Source organism: Cervus canadensis, chromosome 30, assembly GCF_019320065.1.
Source record: "Cervus canadensis isolate Bull #8, Minnesota chromosome 30, ASM1932006v1, whole genome shotgun sequence".
Lineage (NCBI taxonomy): Eukaryota > Metazoa > Chordata > Mammalia > Artiodactyla > Cervidae > Cervus > Cervus canadensis.
The window spans coordinates 37748914-37768981 of NC_057415.1; the positions used below are offsets into that span (position 1 = coordinate 37748914).

The 20068-nt window shown below is 47.5% G+C and overlaps 1 protein-coding gene across 4 annotated transcripts in view; it reads right to left on the minus strand.

The window, feature by feature from the left end:
- ASTN2 (astrotactin 2) overlaps positions 1 to 20068 on the minus strand; it is a 989097-nt gene that overhangs the window by 238270 nt on the left and 730759 nt on the right. The window lies entirely within an intron of this gene.

Sequence of the window (20068 nt, forward strand, 5' to 3'; positions counted from 1 at the left end):
AATAAAACCTCACAATGGATTGCTGCAACCTTAATGCTGACACCCTACCCATTAAGGCTTCCAAACCAATTACTGAAATTATAAATTCCATCCAATCAATAGCTGGTAAATACTTTGCAGTCATAGTCTTGGCTAATCTGTCATGTGAAAGTGTTAGTCGCTCAGTCGTGTCTGACTCTGCCACCCCATGGACTGTAGCCCACCAGGCTCCTCTGTCCGTGGGATTCTCCAGGCAAGAATACTGGAGTGGGTAGCCATTCCCATCTCCAGGGGATCTTCCCAACCTAGGGATTGAACCCACATCTCTTATGTCTCCTGCATTGGCAGGCAGGTTCTTTACCACTGAGCCACTGGGAAAGCTCCAAAGGAGGTCCATGAGAGAGGAGTCAACTAAAGATGCTTCTGCTGGGGAGTGCATGCGTACTAAGTCACTTCAGTCATGACTGACTTTTTGCGACCCCATGGACCTGCCAGGCTCCTTTGTCCTGGGGAACCCAGAGGTCATCTTTAGTGCCTATTTCTGTCATGGTCAGTGCCTATTTCAACAGCCTTTCACACATAGTTTGCCTTTGGCTTCAAAGGGCCACAATCTCCCTTTATCCAGCTACACTGAGGTACCTCAACAAGCCAGGCCATCACACAAATATTTATAGACAAGATGTCATGCATTCAGCGGAGAAGGCAATGGCAACCCACTCCAGTGTTCTTGCCTGGAGAATCCCAGGGACGGGGAAGCCTGGTGGGCTGCTGTCTATGGGGTCGCACAGAGTCGGACACGCCTGAAGCGACTTAGCAGCAGCAGCATGCATGCATTCAGGTTTCTTCAGGAGCACAGTAATGACATCATACCAGCCACACCCTCTTCCAAAGTTGTTAATTTGGCACACTCATTGAAGACATGCAAACATTCACAGAATAACTCACAAACAGGGCTGGGTCATTGTCTTATGCATTGTACAAGGTCCTGCCACTTTGGTGAAATTCCTGCAAAGTATTCAGCTGGTGACCATTCCATTCCTGACACTGTCAACACCAGCATTTATAATGTTAAAATAAAGTCTGCCTCTTTTTAGCCTTTTGGGTTCTAGAGACAATGTATTTCTCATTTAGACATTTTCCTTAAGCCCATTTATACAATCACTCACACGTCGGCCTACCTTGATTGGGACCTTGTACGACAAAAGGCTGTATTATCTGCCCAAATCACAATAAGCGGGCACGCCATTGGTGACGCCTAGAGACTTCACCGTGAAGGCTTCAGCAGTGTCCTCTCATGCCTCCTGGAGTCTCTGGACCATATATAACCATAATTTGCCCCTAGACTTCGGGTACAAGAAACAGCCCTCTGCATGTCCATGCTATATGCCACTACAGGGCAACATACTGGGCTCTCCTAGACACAGAGGCTGTGTGACTCTCTATAGCCAGCTTCCCACTGCCTTAGATCATGGACATAGCCCCCTGGAAGCTCAGTGTAGAGCCAAACCTCCTGTATATCACATTTGCAGGTGGGATGCCCCCCATCCTTAGTCCTTTGTCAGACGTCACGGTGCCAGAGAAGAGCAGCAACCCTCCTTTCCTAGACACCTACATCATCTGCCAAGTCCCCTAGGGTCAACTGAATGACCAGCAAAGGGGCTTCACATACTTTCAAGTTGGCACCACCACCATCATACGATATGGAGTTTCTGCTTTTCAGCTCTTCACTGAGGTGTTCCTGATAATGAGACCGAACCCAAGAGTCTGTACAACTGACTAAACTCCACGCAGTCTCTGTTGCACCAGATGCCCAGGTCAACAGGCAGCCCCATCTGTCATTTCTACAACTCTTGGGCCATCGTCAGTGATCTGCTCATCTGGTCTAGCCAATGGAAGCAGCAATTCCCTATCCAAGATTGCCTCTTTGGGGTAAAGAATGCTGAGAATCTCTTGTCTCATAGATACCCAACATATAAATCAAGATCACATATGTCTCTACACATAGTAAATCCACAATAAGGGGCCTCACTAAAACACTTTCTTCCCTTCAGAGTTCCAGACATTATTCAGACTGACCAAAGAGCTCATTTCATTTCTTAAAATATGTGATGTCAGGCTCTTGCACAAGGCATTTAATGGAACTTGCATTTCCCTTGCCACTCTCAGACTGCAGGCCTCATAGAGATCCATCAGTTCAGTTCAGTTCAGTCACTCAGTCATTTCCGACTCTTTGTGACCCCATGGATTGCACCATGCCAGGCATCCCTACCCATCACCAATGGCCAGAGCTTACACAGACTCATGTCCATCGAGTCAGTGATGCCATCCAACCATCTCATCCTCTGTCATCCCCTTCTCCTCCCACCTTCAGTCTTTCCCAGCATCAGGTTCTTTTCAAATCAGTCCGTTCTTTGCATTAGGTGACCAAAGTTTTGGAGCTTCAGCTTCAGCATCAGTCCTTCCAATGAATATTCAGGATTGATTTCCTTTAGGACGGACTGGTTTGATCTCCTTGCTGTCCAAGGGAATCTCAAGAGTCTTCTCCAACACCGCAGTTCAAAAGCATCAATTCTTTGGTGCTCAGCTTTCTTTATGGTCCAGCCCACAAATCTACACATGACTACTGGAAAAAACAAAGCTTTGACTAGACTGACCTTTGTTGGCAAAGTAATGTCTCTGTCTAGGTTGGTCATAGCTTTTCTTCCAAGGAGCAAGAATCTTTTAATTTCATGGCTGCAGTCACCATCTGCAGTGATTTTGGAGCCCCCCAAAAATAAAGTCTGTCACTGCTTCCATTGTTTCCCTATCTATTTGCCATGAAGTGATAGGACTGGATGCCATGATCTTAGTTTTCTGAAGGCTGAGTTTTAAGCCAACTTTTTCAATCTCCTCTTTCATTTTCATCAAGAGGCTCTTTCGTTCTTCTTCACTTTCTGCCATAATGGTGGTATCATCTGCATATCTGAGGTTATTGATATTTCTCCCAGAAATTTCTATTCCAGCTTGTGCTTCATCCAACCTGGCACTTCACATGATGTACTCTGCATGTAAGTTAAATAAGCAGGGTGACATAGACAGCCTTGATGTACTCCTTTCCCGATTTGGAACCAGTCCATTGTTCCATGACCAGTTCTAACTGTTGCTTCTTGACCTGAATACAGATTTCTCAGGAGGCAGGTAAGGTGGTCTGGTGTTCCCATCTCTTGAAGAATTTTCCACAGTTTATTGTAACCTGCATAGTCAAAGGCTTTGGCATAGTCAATAAAACAAAAGTAGATGTTTTTCTGAAACTCTTTCGCTTTTTTGATGATCCAGCGGATGTTGACAATTTGATCTTGGTTCCTCTGCCTTTTCTAAATCCAGCTTGAACATCTGGAAGTTCACAGTTCACATACTGTTGAACCCTGGCTTGGAGAATTTTGAGCATTACTTTGTGAGCATGTGAGATGAGTGCAATTGTGTGGTAGTTTGACCATTCTTTGGATTGCCTTTCTTTGGGATTGGAATGAAAACTGACCTTTTCCAGTCCTATGGCCACTGCTGAGTTCTCCAAATTTCCTCGCATATTGAGTGCAGCACTTTCACAGCATCATCTTTTAGGATTTGAAATAGTTCAACTAGAATTTTATCACCTCCACTAGCTTTGTTCATAGTGATGTTTCCTAAGGCCCACTTGACTTCATATTCCAGGATGTCTGGCTCTGAGTGAATGATCACACCATCATGGTTATCTGGGTCTTGAAGGTCTTTTTTGTATAGTTCCTCTGTGTATTCTTGTCAACTCTTCTTAATATCTTCTCCTTCTATTAGGTCCATACCATTTCTGTCCTTTATTGTGCTCATCTTTGCATGAAATGTTCCCTTGGTATCTCTAATTTTCTTGAAGAGATCTCTAATCCTTCCCATTCTATTTTTTTCCTCTATTTCTTTGCATTGATCACTTGAGGAAGGCTTTCTTATCTCTCCTTGCTATTCTTTGGAACTGTGCATTCAAATGGGTATATCTTTTCTCCTTTGCCTTTAGCTTCTCTTCATTTCTCAGCTATTTGTAAGGCCTCCTCACACACCCATTTTGCCTTTTTGCATTTCTTTTTCTTGGGGAACGTCTTGATCACTGCCTCCTGTACAATATCATGAACCTGCATCCATAGTTCTTCAGGCACTCTATCAGATCTAATCCCTTCAATCTGTTTTGTCACTTCCACTGTATAATCATAAAGGATTCAATTTAGGTCATACCTGAATGGTCTAGTGGTTTTCCCCACCTTCTTCAATTTAAGTCTGAATTTGGCAATTAGGAGTTCATGACCTGAGCCACAGTCAGCTCCTGGTCTTGCTTTTGCTGACTGTATAGAGCTTCTACATCTTTGGCTAAAAAGAATATAATCAATCTGATTTTGGTATTGACCATCTGGTGATGTCCATGTGTAGAGTCTTCTCTTGCATTGTTGGAAGAGGGTGTTTGCTATGACCAGTGTGTTCTCTTGGCAAAACTGTTAGCCTTTGCCCTGCTTCATTTTGTACTCCAAGGCCAAATTTGCCTGTTACTCCAGTTATTTCTTGACTTCCTACTTTTGCATTCCAGTCCCCTATAATGAAAAGGACATCTTTTTGGGGTGTTAGTTCTAGAAGGTCTTGTAGGCCTTCATAGAACAGTTCAACTTCAGCTTCTTTGGCATTAGTGGCTGGGGCATAGACTTGGATTACTGTGATATTGAATGGTTTTCCTTGGAAATGAAGAGAGATCATTCTTTCATTTTTGAGATTGCATCCAAGTATTGCATTTCAGACTCTTCTGTTGACTATGTGGGCTACTCCATTTCTTCTAAGAGATTCTTGCCCACAGTAGTAGATTTAATACACAGAACCTAACACACTCAAGTTCAATTAAATGAAACATGGCCCATTTCAGTTATCAGACATCCATGGTGAAGTATATAAGAAACCTGGCTCTGTATGTGATGCCTGACCTCTGGCAGCTTTAGAGCCCGGTTACTCTTTGCTCCCCGTCAGCCTCTCATCAATCCTAGGTGCTCCCACCTTTGCTGCCAGTGCTGTGTGCTCATTCGCTTTCAGTCGTGTCCGACTCTGCAGCCCTAAGGACTGTAGACCGCCAGGCTCCTCTGTCCATGGGATACTCCAGGCAAGAATCCTGGAGTGGGTTGCCATTCTGTTCTCAAGGGGATCTTCCCAACCCAGGGGTTGAACCCACATCTCTTATGTCTCCTGCATTGGCAGGCAGGCTCTTTACCACTAGTGCAACCTGGGAAGTCCTTGGGATGCTGAGATCATGCAAGCATCAGCCAGCACATGGAACCCACTCAACCTCCCTTCCTGTTACATAAAAGTCAAGCCAGTCTTTTTCACTTGCTCTCTCAAGCCATTTTTGTACCTTGCTTCAGAGCTGCCTCCTCCACTTTCCCCCAGAAATCTCCATCACATGAATGACGAACCTTTTAGAGTCCTCTTGGTACGTGTGTGTAGCACCATCCATTTCATCATCTGAACCAAATACTGACTGGGAGTCCATCCCCCTACTTCTGAGTGACCACAAATGTTTAGAGTTAAATGTTAAAACAACTTCATAACATGATAAATTTAAAAACTGTATAAGTTTAATTTCTGAGCAACCACATGAATAAAACTAGGTGCTTTTGTGAAATGACAGGTAATATTTACACTTAAAAATAATAATGACTCTCTAAACCTCTCAGACCCAAGGATCTGAAACTTGTTTGACAAATACAGTGATTCTGTAAAAATGTGAGAAATAAAAATACTACACTCAAAGAGTGAAGAGGGAGCGGGCATGCATACTGCCTCACCTGATCCGTGACTCTGGGGGCTGGATCTAGGAGATTAAAACTTGCATTGATTGACACCTTGGAAGAAATGTATGATGCGCACACAGATGGTACATACACCTGGACCGTCCATAAAGGCTACTTCCCTGGTGGCTCAGAGGTCAAAAGCTTCTGCTTCCAATGCGGGAGACCTGGGTTCGATCCCTGGGTTGGGAAGATCCCCTGGAGAAGGAAATGGCAACCCACTCCAGTATTATTGCCTGGATAATCCCATGGACAGAGGGGCCTGGTAGACCCCAGTCCATGGGGTCACAAAGAATCGGACACGACTGAGCGACTTCACCATCTACTATCTAAATGAAAGATGCAAATGATAAAGGAAAAACTTAAAGTATGTATTTTTCTCTTCTGTTCCAGTGGCCACTGCCACAGATACCTGTTTTCCCTAAATGGAATGGGGTTATCAATTCACACTGGTACATAGTATATACCAGGACTATTCCTAATGTCCCGTACCTTTTACACAAGTAAAAGCTAGCCTATAGTCAGCAGCCTGGACAGCCTCTCTGAATGAGATACAGCCTCTCTAAATAAAACATCAGAAACAATACAGGGTGCGGCAGGGGGAAAAGAGCTCCCTAAGGAAACAAGCTACAAAAGAGGAACTTTATTTTTATGCTGCGCTCACTGCCTAGTCGTGTCCGACTCTTTGTGACCCCACGGACTGTAGCCCACCAGGCTCCTCTGTCCATAGGGATTCTCCAGGCAAGGATACTGGAGTGGGCTGCCATGCCCTCCTCCAGGGGATCTTCCCAACCCAGGGATCGAACCCAGGTCTCCTGCATTGCAGGCAGACTCTTTACTGTCTGAGCCACCAGGGAAGAAATGCTTTTATGCTGGAAGGTACTGTTGTTTTCCTTTTTTTCCCTGTGACTTCAACAGTCTATGCAACTGGATCTCAAACCTGCATTTCTCAGACCTTACCTTCCTTTTGATCACCAGACTGATGCATATTCCCAGTTGCTCACTTTATCTGGCCAGTTGGCATGCCAGTTGTAGGCTGGCGTGTTCGGGGAAGATATCCCTTGAAAACGTATACTCGGCATACTTAAGCATGAACTCAGCTCTCCAGGGCCTGCTCTTCCGCTTCTGTCCCATGTAAGGGACACAGGCACTGACAAAAGCACGTAGGCCTGACACTGGCACCGTTTCTAATCACCTCCCTCACCTCTCACCTCCTGCCTCCCACTACTCCATCACAATGTTCTCATCACCCGAGCAGCTTAATAGTTTTCACATCCCTTTATTCTTCCTTCTCATGACCACAGACATGTTCAGCTCCTGTTATTTTTCCTCCTGAGACACTATTACAGCTTCCTGACTGATCTGCCTGCATGCCCACGTGTTCAGTCACGTCCGACTCCTTGTGATCCGTGGCTCCTCTGTCCACGGGGTTTCCCAGGCAAGAACACTGGAGCGGGTTACTGTCTCCTTTTTCAAGGGGTCTTCCCGATCCAGGAATCGAACCCACATCTTCTGCATTGGCAGGCGGATTCTTTACCGCTAAGCCACCTGGGAAGCCTTCTTTAATCTAGCACCCCATTAACTACACTTCCTCCTATCCTAAGTCAAGCCCAATCCCACACCAGCCAGAAGCAAATTTAAAATGTAGGTGCTAATAATAATACATAAAAGCTTTAAATGGCTTTAAAGTGATCCTGGTAAAAGGAAAAATAAAAAAATCCTTAACACAGCTGTATATCCAGTGGGATTTTGTTCCCACCTATTTATCTTTCTAGGTTTATCTCATCACTGCTTCCCTCCCTCCCTAGGCCTTTTTAAACACTTTCTTTCTCCCTACTCTCTCATGCCCTTAAATCTTACCTCCTCCAGGTCTTCTGGGTGCCCTTCCTGATCCACTGCACCATTTGAGTCAGGTATCCACACCACCTTTTGTGTTTCTGCCTTACAGCATTGCATGATATTTTCCTTGCTACCTATGTCTCTCTAAGGCTAGACTGAGCTCTGTGAAGGCAGAGTGAGTTTTAATTTACCACTGCATCTGTAGCATCTCGTACGGTTCCCAAAACAAAGCAGGCACTAAAATTGTTGCTGGATAAAACCAGGGCAGGGGGGCGGGGGGGGTCAGCTTAGCTCATATGTCGATATCTATGAACATTTTGGGTCACGTTTAGCACCAGCTGGTTATGCCACCTCCTGCTCCTCCCACCAGCTGCCTCCCTAAATCACTGACTATTGCAACAGAAAAATGGGATGTGGTTGAAAGGTGGGTGGAGTGGTTCCCTGAGATTTCATTTTCCATAGAGGATCTTCTCAACTATGAAATCATTAAAAGCTGTGTTCCCATCTGGAAATTCAATCCAAACTTTGTCTTGATGCAAAATCAAGGCTCAAAGAGACACTTTCGATTGTGTGGTTATGTAAATGATATCTCAATAAATAAATAAAGCTGTTACAAACAAACAAGGATGTGCCTTCGGACACAGGGTCCCTTGAATTGCTCCTCAAAACACTTTCCTGGATGGGGAAGGGAGAAGAGGGAGCCAGTTCAAGTCCTAATTCTGTCACTAATGTATGACTCTCTTTGAGCAAGTTGCTTACTCTCTCTGGGACTCCATTTCACCAATAATAGAGTTATTAAATTAAGGATATTTCCAGTTGCAAATGCCAATGGTACTGGGGCCCCAGACCTTAGGGACTTCTTAAGCCAAGAGCTCCAAAAGGAGTCTCCCATTTCCTTGGACATCTGTGGAATAGGAAGAGAGAGAAATGCAGATCCCAGGGACCCTAAGGAGGCACTCCTGGGGCCTACAGCTGGTGTGTCAGATGAAGACAGCCAAGGCCAGCTCCGATCCAATAGATCAAAGGTCCAAGCCATCTCTAAGGCCTGCCTCAAAGCCTCTACCCTTATCCAGAGCCAAGGTGTTGCTAGGAAACAAGGGTCTGGAACCTGTGAGCCAACATCATGCAGGCTGGAATCACGCTGGTCTGTCTGTCTCTTTCCTCATTCCACCTGACCAAGTACTTCTAATTACTTTGTGGGAAGAGAAATGCCTCTCGGAGAGAACAGTCTGTGGGAACGCCTATTGTGGTTAAATAACAGTAAAAAGTAAATGGGGAGAGAACTGGAGCAAGAAAAGATGGAAGGAAGAGAAGGCAAGAAGGATTACCTTTGACCAGCTACGTGCCTTTGGATTATATATCTTACCCACTCTGAGTCTCAGTTTCCCAGGCATAAAGATACCAGCTTTAGAGGATTGTTTTGAGGATTAAATGAGACTGTGTATGTGAAGTGCCGCTGAATCCCCTGCCCCCTTGTGGTTCTCAGTACACGAATTCTGTTGTTACAGCAGGGCAGGAGGACATGCGGATTTTGGAGTCAGACAGTCCTGGGATAGAAAATGGCCTAGGACCAAGTCATGTGATCTTGCGCATATGAATCTTCTCATTTAGAAGATGGGATAACAATCTGGACCTCAGAGGGATGTTTTGGGCTTCCCTGGTGGCTCAGATGGTAAAGAATCTGCCTGCAATGTGGGAGACCTGGGTTTGATCCCTGGGTCAGGAAGATCTCCTGGAGGAGGGCATGGCTACCCACTCCAGTATTCTTGCCTGGAGAATCCAAAGGACCGAGGAGTCTGGTGGGCTACAGTCCACAGGGTCACAAAGAACCGGACACAACTGAGCAACTAACACAGGGATGTTACAGATGATGTGAGATCACATGATTAAATGGTTCACAGTAGGAGCAGAAAATCAGGCAGTCATTGCTGCCCACTCCTCTGTTACCCCTCCCCCAACACACACACACACACACACACACACATATACACACCCACACACACCCACACATCCTTAACAACCATAAGCTTGGCGTTCGGTGGTGCTAACACTGTGCTCCACTTCTGGGCTCCAGGCTGACCTTTCTGATGACTCTGCCTTCTATTCCCACTTCCAGATTCAGCCAGGACTCAAATTCACAAGCTGGCAAATCAACCAGAGATGGACAGCCACGGGTTTAGAAGGTCTGGCAGGACGAGGGCTTACATGTTAGGCTGCTGGACTCAGAAGCGGAAAGGACTCTATCATTAGGCTTTTTGTTCTCGAAAACTAATTGTAATAAGCAGCATCACTAATTTGATTGTGTCTCACAGTAACAAATGACAATAATCCTAGCAAGCATTTCCTGAGCATTTCTTACATGTGGAGTGCAGAGATAATCACTTTCTGAACATTGATTCATTCGGTTCTCAAAACACTACTGTGAGGTGAGCACGATTAGGCCCATTTCAAAGATGAAGGAACTGAGGCTCAGGAAACCCTAAGTCACATCTGCAAACTCCAGAGATGACTCACACACCGCGTGATCTGTATGCTGTTATTTGCTGAAAGGTACACCTCTGGTAAGGAGGGGGCAAGAATGACTGATTTCCTACTATGGTTCCAATTAACCACATGATCTCTTATCATCTCCATAACAGCCCTGAAAGGTCCAGATGCTTTTCCAGCAATCCCCCTGGTACCTCCCAAATGGGCCCCTTATTTTCAGGCAGTAGGAAGTTCAGCCTCTCCTACTGGTGAGAATTCTCTGCTGTGGACACAGCGAGTGGCAGTTTCTCTACCGATGCGGGAGGCAGAAGTGCAGAGACATTCAAAGTTCTAGCAAAGCAGCCAAGGGCATCTGTCAGGAGCACCTGAGCTTACTCAGGGACTGTTGCTCCCAGCTGCTCTGGGCTGACTCTGGTCGGCTGCTCTACACACCCACTTTGCATCTTGCCCAGGCTACATCTCTCCACCTCCCTAGATGGCACATACCCTCACATCCCCAGGGCTGGGCTTAGCATGGGGAACTTTCCAGTCCATCCCAGGTGGTTAGAGGTCCATTTCGCTACTTTGCCTCCTCCACTCCTGCCCACCCCACCCCCAACACACACACACAAATGCACACATCAACGCATGCCTTAGGCTTCCCTGTCAAAGCATTTGTCCAGAGGGCTGTAATTATCAGTTCACCTTTTGAAAATCTTTCCCTTTTGACCATGAGCTCCTTGAGAGCAGGGGGCATGTCTCATTCACCTTGGCCACCTCAGCACCTCATGCAGGGCCAGGCATCTTCTAGGAGCTCGGAGCACTGCTGTGGAAAGTTGGGGGGTGGTGACAAGCGATGAAGGGAACACATGAGATGAGGGAGAGAAAACACCCCACGGTGTGAATCTGGGTGAGGCTGCTCTCAGGGTGGGAGGTTCGACCTACTAGTAAAAGCTTCCATCTGTGGATCTGTGCTTCGAGCCCCTTTTGTTCTCATAAAGGGGCTGAAGGCAGAAAGAAAACAAAAGCCCCACACTCATCTCTAGGGAAGCTCCACATTCTCAGGGCAAGGCTGACGTGCGAGAAGGGTCCCATCTAAAATCAAGCTCCCTGAGTCCCTGCGTGGCTCTCCCGGGGCTGGAACTGAGACAGGAGACCGAGTGTGGGCTGGCCCCAGGCTGAATAGAATCAAGGTAGGTGGTTTACAAGAGTGTCAATCTCTGAATGCATCACCTAACCAGAAGGACAATGGGGGCGGTCTCCAGTGCTTCGGGAAGTGATGTATTTGTGCACTCGTTTGTGTGTGTGCAAGCATTCAGAAATAGGAAAATGGGCCTGCTGCCAAACGAATGGCTCTGTGACCTAACAGCATGTGCGGGGACTTGGACCACCAGGAGTCTTTGAATTTGCTGTAGGTTTTCAGGTGTAGGAAGGCAGAATAATGTCTCTAGATGGTCATTACACTTCCCCTTTTGCAACTGCAGGTTTTAATGGATTACATAAACCCACCGCAGCTTTCCCATCTGTAGAATGGGAAAGGCCAGCCTCGATGGGCGTGGAAAACGCCTTACACAAGAGTCACCATTTCTCACCCTCAGACTCACACTGGACACTGCTAAGGGATCGCTGCATTCGCTCCCACCAAGCCTGGTCCGGATGAGCATCTCGTTCAATGCAGCGTGACGGTCACTACCGTTTGATCATAACTGACACATAAAGAGAAACTCAGGTCTGGTTAGATTCTCACTGAGGCCTCTCCCGCCCTGACAGTTTGGAAATGAGCCTCAGGGCAATGACAAGACACCTAGGAGTTTGCATCCGAGGTTTGTTTTTTTTTTTTTTTTTTAAGGATTTTGACTTTATAGCACTGCCCCTGAATTAAGACAGAGAAGCAAGTTGTGCAAGGGGTGAATAAAGAAGAGTACCTCCACCCCTGCCGGAGCTGAGGGACTCAACTCCCAGTTTCAGCGCTCCCCAGTTCTTTCAGCTGTGGATGAGACAGGCAGAGAGCAGCAGGAACGGCCCCCCTGGGTCTGAGGCCGACATCTAAAGAGCTCTCTGAGGCTGCTCTGGTAGAGTTGGATGGGCAAGTTTCATCACTCACGTGCGGAAAGCAGCCTGGGTTCAAATCCCCGCTCTGCTGAGTTCCCTGGGGTGAACGTCCACAAATCATCTTCCCCATCTGAGCCTGAGTTTCCTCAAGCGTGAAATGCAGATAACGACCTGACCTCACAGGCTGCCTGGGAGCAGTAAACTGGATGCAATAAAGTAGTGGAAGCGCTCTGTGAGAGGCACCGCGCTGAGCACAGGCAGAGGGGTGTAAGGACACGCCGTCAGGAAAAGAGACAAGTCTGCTCCATTCCAGACGGACTCAATCTAAACCGGCTACAAACGCGTTTTTTTGGTAATTTCAGCTGGTGGAAACGGCAGTCCCCTGGGCCTATTTGTATTTAATGAACCACATCCTGTATCACCTTTTTGCATGATTCTGAGGAGACTAAGTTGGCGGTCTCCTCTGGCATACTGCAGGCCCCGGAGTGTCCAGCTCGTATTGAACCTCCTCCTACCGCCTCCAAGAAAAACAGCAGCCCGGAGCTGGAGCTATCCCACACACAGCTGCGCGGCCGAGGGGCTGGGGAGGGGCCGGGGACACTCAGCTACCTCCGCGCAGCACGGGGACCTTGGCACAGGTGAACGTGGCCAGGCTGCGACTTCAACCCACGTGATGGTTGAGAAGTAGGCTCAGTGTGACTCGAAGGCAGAGCGTGGGGACAGATGGGGCTAAAGGGGCTGATGGGGACACAATGGGTCTGAGAAGGTCCTGAGGCCACGGGCAGGAGTTTGGCAATGAGCCTCGGGCCAGTGACAAAGCACCTAGGAGTCTGCATCCAAGGAAAAGCATGGTGGGAATCTCCGTTTTAGAAACATCCCATGATGCTTCATTTTATTATGTGCACTTGACCGGGCCATGAGGTATGCAGATATTTGTTTCCCATTCTTTTCTGACCCTGTGGCCTGCAGCCCACCAGTCTCCTCTTCCACTGGGATTTTTCAGGCAAAAATACTGGAGTGGGTTGCCAGTTCCTCCTCCAGGGGAATCTTCCCAACACAGGGATCAAAACCCTCATCTCTTAAGGGTTGTATTATATATTTATTTATATTATAATAAAATATAAACATTATATATATATAGGAAGAGATTTGTTGTTAGAAATTGGCTTATATGATAAATACTGTGTGTGTGTGTGTGTGCGTGCGTTTGTGTGCGTGCACTTTGTTGCCTCAGTTGTGTCCAACTCTTTGCAGCCCCATGGATTGTAGACCACTAGGCTTTTCTGTCCACGGGATTCCCCAGGCAAGAATACTGGAGCAGGCTGCCATTTCCTACTCCAGGAGATCTTCCCGACCCATGAATCAAACCCACATCTCTTGCCTCTCCTGCATTGGCAGGTGGATTCTTTACCCCTAGTGCCACCTAGAAAGCTATACACACACACACACACACACACACACACACACGTGTATAGATATATATGTGTGTGTACTGTTGCTGCTGCTTGCCACTTCCTTCTCCAGGGGATCTTCCCTACCCAGAGACTGAACCCGCGTCTCCTGTATTGCAAGCAGGTTCTTTACCACTGAGCCACTGGGGAAGCCCCATGTACAGATATCTAGAGATACAGAATCAATTATACATAGCTTTCATATATATTATATGTATTATAAATATATGTCATGTATATGTGAATATTATATATAATAAAGATATTTGTATCTATCTACCTGTCTACCGACCCATCTGTCCTGCTGGTTCTGTCTCTTTGGAGAGCCAGGCAGATCCATGTCCTCAGGGCAGTGCAGCCTGACCAGTGGGGGACAGGTGGATGCAGGGAGGCCAGGTAGGGGGCCGGTGCTAGAGTCCAGACGAGCCATGATGGTGGCAGAGGTGAGGTGGAGAGAAGTGGGCAATTCTTAAAGCTATTTGGAAATTGAAATTGATAAGACTTGCTACAGTTTTGAAATGGCAGGGGTGGGGGGTGGGGGGAGCAAGGGAGAGGGAGATGTTGCGAAGGATTTCTAGGTTTGTGGTTCTGCCTCTAAATAGATACAGGTGTTCTTCATGAGAACACTGGAAACATCCCAGGCTGTGTGGGGCCGAGCCTGGGCAGGCAGGGAGCTAGCATGAGAGCGCATTATCAGAGGAAAGCTTGGAGGCAGACCACAAAGGGGGAGTCATTCGTGTAGGGATGGTAACAGACAGCATGGCTGTAAGTTCCCACAGAGACAATGGCAGTCCTGCAAAACCATACTGACCCGTTTGACAGAGAAGAATGAGCCTGTGAAGAAGACAGAGAAGGAACAGGCAGGAAGGAAGGTGGGCAACCACCAGGAAGATTCCCCTGATGCCAAGGAAGCAAGCATTAGACAGTGCCTCAAGCAGGAAGTGGCTGACTCCATCAAATGCTAATGAAAGGGCAAGCAAACAGGAGCTGAAACCTGCCCTGAAGATTAAATCACCAGGGAAGTGGAACCAGTACCCAGGCAGGTCTCAGCTCTGAGATCGACACCTTGCATGTCTGGTCAGCATCTTTGAAGCAAGTTCCCGCAGGGAACTGAAAGCCCGGGAGAGGTCTCCAGCTCCCATCAGCCCCTTGGCCACCCCTGTCCTCACAAAAGGTGACACTTGACTACATCTTTCCCTTCTCCTCCCCCACCCCAACCCCTTAGGCTGCCTTTCAGACAGCCAGAATTCCTTTAAAGAGTAATCTAGGTATGCTTCAGCTGACATTCAAAAGTGCATTGTAATTCAAATGGAAATGCAGAAATTCATTCCCTTGGACAGTCTTGGGAAATTATAACAGAGATAAAACATCTTTTAAAGGTGGCGACAGGCATTTATCTATGGGGACATCTCTATTCGATAGACTCTCCTGATCCAGACTCAAGAGCAGTCCAACCTTCACATGGAGAATGTCTTTTCGGCGGGGTCACCGAGTCTCTAAATTTGGAAAAGACATTAATTGCATACATTTTCGCTTCTCAACTTTTTCCCTCCATTTCTCTTTGTGGATTTTGGTTTCCCCATGTCTGTCCCTCTTCGTTTCTCTGTCTCCTCCTATCTCCCTCAGTCAGTTTTTCTCTGTCTCTCTCTCTCTCTCAAACACACACACAGAATGGACAATTCCTTTACAGGCATACACCCTTTATCTTCCATAGTTACTTTCTCCATGAGAAAGAAGCAACGGTAAATTCAGGAAACCTACCAGATTTGCTATTTCTGCATGCATCGCCATCCCTTCGGAATACGGAATAACAGGGCATAACAAAAGGGCAGGGTTACGGAGTCTTCTGACGTCTTCCGAGTAGACCTTCAAGGCTCCCTCCCTCACCAGCTCGACCCCAGGGGCCCCTCTCGATCTACCCCTGTCCTGGATCCTAAGTCAGCTGAAAAGAGAAGGGAGTAAATTAGCCATATCTCCCCCTGCCCCTGTAGACATACATGTGCACTACACACACACACACCCCTGAGATCACTGTTACCGAGGGGACGCAGCAGCCACTGGTGGAGGGCGTGGACTGCATCAAGAAAACAATTAGGTGCCCAGCTCGTTGCTAGATGAGTCATCATTGATGGGTCTATGCTCTCACTGGATCTCTTATCTTAAAAATGGAAAAATTGATCTTAGAGTGTGAATCAATTTGCCCAAGATCACACAGCTTCTAAGAGGGAAACTGGGACTGCAACCAAGGTCCATCTGACTGCAACTTGTCTTTTATCTCCAAATGAGGCAGTCTTTATCCAAGATGGAAGAAGCGTAACTTTATATAGAGTCCTCATCATCGGACTCATGTGTCAAGGTCAGTCCCAGTTTCCCTCTTACAAGCTGTGTGATCTTGGGCAAATTGATTCACACTCTAAGATCGATTTTTTCCATTTTTAAGACATGGGATCCAACGAGAGCATAGACCCATCAGTGATGACTCATCTAGCAACGAGCTGGGCACCTAATTGTTATCTTGATGCAGTCCATGCCCTCCACCGGTGGCTGCCGCGTCACCTCAGTAACAGTGATCTCAGGTGTGTGTGTGTGTGTGCGCGCACGCGCGTGTGTATGTCAAGTCAAAGAAGGAAATGAAGCCCTGATTGAGAGAGAGGTAGCTTCTCAAAATACAGGTGTATCAGGAACACAGTGGCATAGAGTGAAAATAGTAAGCTGGGACAAGAAACTGCAAGCTTCACAAGGCAGTTGGAGCCTGGCCTGGGAGCAGAGGTGATGGCCGAGGGAAACTGGCAGACTGAAGAGCTTCCGAGGGAATCGTGCCTGGGCTGGGAGTCTCCTGGGATGACTTCAGCTACTCCAGCTGCCTCCTGAGGTCCAGCTGTCCCTGACTTCTGCCAGCACCACCCAGCTGACCTGTGCAGAGCTCCAGTCCCCTTCAGACTGGTGGAATGCCCAGAATATCCACTTGGTGACAGGAAACCCCTCCTCCCTGCCTGGATCCTTCCCGTTCTCCAAGGCATTCCCAAGGTCTCTCTGGAATCTGCATCAGAAGCTGGGTCTGTTATTCTAGCTTTCACTTCACCCTACTACATGGAAGCAATACATAAGTGTCGACCACCACTTCCCCTTTCTGCATCTAGAGCAGATACTGCTAATTGACCACGTTGACCAGCTAATTGACCAGCGTTCTTTTCTGATGACCCCAGTGACCTCCACACAGTGTCTGGACAAGGCACTCCTCAACTGATCAGAACTGGCATATGAAACAAAATTCATGGGCCACTGTGACAGTGACTGAGTTCCCTGCCACACGCCAGCCACCTGCCTTTCTCCAGCTGCCTACCAGTAGATCAAAAAAGTCTATCACAGAAATGACAGAGCATTGGAAGGCTAGTACAGGCTGAAATGACAGAGCATGGAAGGCTAGTACAGGCTGAAATGACAGAGCATGGAAGGCTAGTACAGGCTGAAATGACAGAGCATTGGAAGGCTAGTACAGGCTGAACCCACGTGCGGACAGCACGCACGTCTTGCCTACTGCAATGTCCCAGCATTACACGAGGTCTGCAGTGAAGAAGCACTTAGGAAATACCAGTGAACCAGAGGGTAATGAATGATCAATGTGACTTTCTTTATCCTGTGGAATGCACACTTAGAAGCACTTATGGGAATGAGAGTAAAACTCTCACGGGAGATATTTTAATCAGGCACATTCACCCCAACCCCCTTGACCTTCCATGATTTCTAGTGGCTGGATCACAACAGTGACCAGAGCCCCACCATTAATTAGGAAACCTGGAAAGACCGGGACATTGGACTCAGGTTGGAATTTAAACACTAGTTCATTCAGTAACACACTGTGTGGTCCAAGCAAGCCCCCGATCACTTCTGAGTTCAGATTTCCCTTTCTCAGTGATGAGAGGTGGGTCCTCTTGCCTTTTTTTGCCTCGAGGGGCAGGTGGGAAGACCAAAGGCAGGCCTGTGAACTGTGAAGGGCTGTGTAATGTCCGTGGTTGTTACATATGCCCCATTTGGTCTCTTCTCTCCGACCTCCTTTTTCAGCCTTGGCCTTTCCTGCCAAGAATAAACCACATAGAGTTCAAAGAATTCTGGAGCCCTCTACCCTCTACTGTGAGGATATTTGCAGGGACTCATGACATACATGTTTCTCAGGGAGAAATAAGGGCTGAAGTCACACACTAGCAAGAGCTGTGGATGATCAATGCTCAGCGGACGCCATAGCATTCACTTCATGGTAAACTACAGCTTTTTATGTACTTACTATAAGCAAGGTAGGTATGTGCTCATTTCATTCTCCCAAAAGGCATGCAAGGGAATTACTGTCCCTCACTTAACATAGGAGGAGACTGAAACTTAGGAATTACTTTGCCTGAGGTTTCCTGACAGGGATGTAAGAAGAGGCAGCAGGACTTGAAATCGTTTCTGTCCCACCTGAAAAAGGCTTTCACACTCTGCATTGGGTTCTCAAGGCAATAATTCTGAAGTGGTTTGCCATTCCCTTCTCCCGTGGGCCACATTTTGTCAGACGTCTCCACCATGACCCATCCACCTTGGGGGGGCCCTGTCTGGCATGGCTCAGAGTTTCAGTGAGTTACACAAGGCTGTGATCCATGTGATTAGTTTGGTTAGCTTTCTGGGATTGTGGTTTTCATTCTGGAGGCCATGGGATTGAAGTTCCAGAGCTGAGTCTTTGGAAAAGACCCTGATGGTGGGTGAGATTGAGGGCAGGAGGAGAAGGGGGCGACAGAGGATGAGATGGTTGGATGGCATCACCGACTCAGTGGACATGAGTTTGAACAAACTCCAGGAGATGGTGAAGGACAGGGAAGCCTAGCATTCTTAAGTCCATAGGGTCGCAAAGAGTTGGACACAACTTAGCAGCTAAACAAGAACTGTCGCACTTGACATTGTTCTAATTTGTCCTCTCCCCACAAGCTCTGCCCCCAGAGTGATCGGCTTCCAACCCCAGATTCATCCTGACCTGCTCCCTAGTGAACCCTGGTTTCACAGATGTCAATGACACACAGGTGTTGATGACACAAAGGTGGCTGGGGAGAGAGACACCCCTCAACTATCTGTCAGTCTAGAAGTTTTTCCATCGTTCAGGGGAAATTTTCCAACTTCTCTACCACTTCCTCCCCAGCATCACTTCCAAGTTTAAAAGGTAAAACTACAGTGTTTGATGCACCGCCTGGGTGTCACCTCAGGTAAAGACAGAGAGGAAGAAACTCACAGATCAGTTACGCCGTGTTAGTGCATCACTGCGCTATTCTGGGGCTTCCCTGGTGGCTCAGACAGTAAAGAAACTGCCGGCAAGGCGGAAGATACGGGTTCAGTCCCCAGGCCGGGAAGATCCTCTGGAGAAGGGAATGGTTACCCACTCCAGCATTCTTGCCTGGAGAGTTCCATGAACAGAGGAGGCTGGTGGGCTACAGTCCCTGGGGTTGCAAAGAGTCGGGCACGACTGAGCGACTAACATTTTCACTTTTCACTATCATCCTGTTCTGGGAGCCAACATGGGAGAGAGAGGAGAGAAAAGTACCTTTGCCTTGTAAGCCCAGAAGGCAAAGCTACTGGACCAAGTTCAGTAGCTACTGGCCAGCAAGTTTATGACAAACTTGGAACTTGTTTGAGTCTTGAAGGGGACCCCTGGTTGCATGTCAGCTTCTGTCTGCCCCTCTCCCCATCCTACTTGCCATAAACCACTGGACAAGGAATGGCATTCTCTGGATGAAGAAGTCCAGGTCCTGGAAGCAGCTGAGGAAGGCTATGGGTGGGGTGCAGCCTGAGAGTCATGTCCCAGGCCCCGAACGCAGGACGAGGCAAATTAGTTCTGTGGCCACAGTGAGGAAGGTTTTTATAAACATAACCTAATTGTATTACTTCAAAGTCCAGAAGCTCATTGCTCTGCTTAATGATGTGTCACGTTATTTATAGGGTAGCACAATGAGACTTCTATTGATTTAATGCACTTCCTTAAAGACTGTCATTGTCACAGCCATAAAACGAAGCTATTCCCAGACAACTCAATTATTCCCCTGCGCCTATAAACCACCCCGTGCCCCATACAGCTGCACACAGGAGGGGAGGCGGGCTGAGACCATGACGGGGCGGGGGGTGCCAAGGGAGGGTTCTGGAGAGGACAAAGGCAGGAGCTCCATCCAGGGGATGGACAGCCCGATCCAGGGGAGCTGTGGGACTCTGAGCCAGAGTCTTCTTTCCTTCAGCCTTAGTTTCCCCAGCCGTAAAACGAGAGCGCTGAGCCCAGTGAGAGCACTCAGATCCCTTCCAGCGCCTGCATTCTGCAGTTTGATGAGTCACGCTTGGTTTGGTTCTTGGAGGCCATGTGGCTGGGCCACATGGAGAAGGTACAAGCCCACTGTTAACATCGCTCCTCACCCTTCCCATTGATTGACAGCCTCTCTTTTTAAA